This window comes from Bidens hawaiensis, unplaced genomic scaffold (assembly GCF_021521415.1).
Source record: "Bidens hawaiensis isolate Kalapana, Puna unplaced genomic scaffold, B.hawaiensis_p1.1 tig00011228_1, whole genome shotgun sequence".
Lineage (NCBI taxonomy): Eukaryota > Viridiplantae > Streptophyta > Magnoliopsida > Asterales > Asteraceae > Bidens > Bidens hawaiensis.
In genome coordinates, this window is record NW_027491873.1 from 384,393 (window position 1) to 386,561 (window position 2,169).

At 37.9% G+C, this 2,169-nt stretch overlaps 1 pseudogene across 1 annotated transcript; it reads left to right on the plus strand.

Moving 5' to 3' along the window:
* The first annotated feature begins 280 nt into the window (after window positions 1-280).
* LOC143537569 (uncharacterized) lies at window positions 281-1,797 on the plus strand (annotated as a pseudogene). The gene is made up of 2 exons (XR_013136079.1): window positions 281-1,318; window positions 1,432-1,797. The product of XR_013136079.1 is annotated as an uncharacterized LOC143537569 (transcript).
* Window positions 1,798-2,169: the final 372 nt, after the last annotated feature.

Genomic DNA, 2,169 nt, shown 5'->3' on the forward strand with positions numbered 1-2,169 from the left:
CTTCTGTTCCATTACATTCTTTACCTTGCTGCTAGAAGCTATAAACCACCTCCTGTAAATATATGTTAAATGAGTCAGTTACGTTGGTGACTTCTAACTTTAACATCATAACAAATTATTGTATTGAATGCTCTTTTAACACAAAGACATTGAAAACAACAGTTTAGCGGGTCAGAATCTTTTCTTTTCTTTGAACATTTTTCTATACTGCTTTCATTAGGCGTGTACACATTAACAGCTTACCAATGTTCAAATTTTATTTCAAAACCTGTAAATGTATGCCTATTCTAAGTTGTTTTAATTTACCTTATTCTTCTTAATAATGAAGGTTAAAAATACTCTTATTCTTCTTAATAATTGCAGCCCAAGCCAACTTCACTTTTACTAATGTTGTGATATCAACTCACTCAATACTTTGTTGAATTAGATTTAAAAATATCAGACCCATTTTTGGTTTTAAAAAGCGAGAAGAGCACAAAAGCAAAAGGGTCTAAAACTGATGAACAAAACCGCACTACTTTTTGTACACGAGTCACAAGGTGCTTACATAGTTTTCCTCTCTATATATCTTATAGGTTTTTAGCATATCCTACCCAACTGTAACGATGCGTTCTCATCACAAAATCGTGTGGTGCGCGCATTATGCGCTCCTGACGCACGCGTGTTAAAACCAAGATTGGTTGTGGATGAGAGAAGTCCATAGTTAAATGTGTTGAGTGTGAGCAAATAAATAATTCATGATGTATAAATTGTAACTCATGCAACCTAAAACAAATCTGCAAGATCCTTGTGGGCAAAGCAGACAATAACAATATGTTACTTGATATTATGTTTCAAACTGATTTATGTCTTGTTATAATAACAGAAAAAAAATCAAAGCTGCTCAATCAATCCTAATCGTTGGAGGCGGGCCTACAGGAGTAGAACTTGCAGGCGAAATCGCAGTTGATTTTCCAAAAAAGAAAATAACATCGGTGCACAATGGAAGTGGGTACCGGTTGCTTGAATTTATTGGACCCAAAGCTTCCAAGAAAACTTTAGACCGGCTAAAATCCAAACATGTTGAAGTGAAACTGGAGCAAAGTGTGAATTTGGAGGATGTTGCAGAAGGAAGCCAGGTGTATAAAACTTCATCAGGTGATATAATAAGAGCAGATTGCCATTTCGTGTGCACTGGAAAACCATTGGCTTCATCATGGCTAAAGAACAGCATATTAAGAGATAGTTTAGATGATAGTGGGAGTTTAGTTGTTGATGAATATTTGCGAGTTAAGGGCGCAAGAATATCTTTGCCATTGGAGATATTACAAACATCAAGGTAAGTTGCTAGACACTCGGGTTGGGTTCACATTTTACCATCTCTGCTTAACACGCACAAAAGATAAGTTATTACAAAATGATATAAGTTCGGATTGTTTTGTATCATAACAGGAAATGAAGCAAGGTCATTTGGCTAAAAAGCAAGCATCAACTGCAACCAAAAACATAAACTTGGTGATGAGTGGAGGAAATGAAAGCAATATGATAGGTTACAAGGTGAGGTCATCAACTAAAGCCATTGTTTCCATTGGAAGGCATGATTTTGTGGCTCAATTTCATCTTAGATGTACCAGCAGGCGCCTAATGCTACCTATTCACCGAGTCAAACGCTCGATGCATAGAGCAAGCACCCCCGACACACATGAGCTGATGATCATACCTAATATATACTCTCTCTCTCACCCAACTCATGCAACTTTCCTTTATGAGTTTTATCACCGTAGACTGGCCATTCATCCAACTTTCATCAGTCAATAGGAAAGCATACATTGCGATCCAATTAAAGAACGTAAATACCATCAACACCCACATGCTCTGTAACAAATTTGAAAGTGCCACAAACATGTTACCGGTCATATACCAGAGACGACCGGCACAGGCACATATGTATCTTCTGAAATATACCATAGGGCAAATACTGTAGCCAACAACAGAATTATCGTTGCTATGAAACCGCAAACCTTCATGTGTGCACAATTGGTGTTACATACGTTGGTCTTGGTAAATGGAGTGTTGTAGCTGGCCAAATAACCAATGGTCTTCCCAACACATGTGAAGAAGACAAACAGGGCGCTTCCCATTCGAATACGCCGAGGGTTCGATCCTGCAAGGTTTGCTAACAGAGCCTAG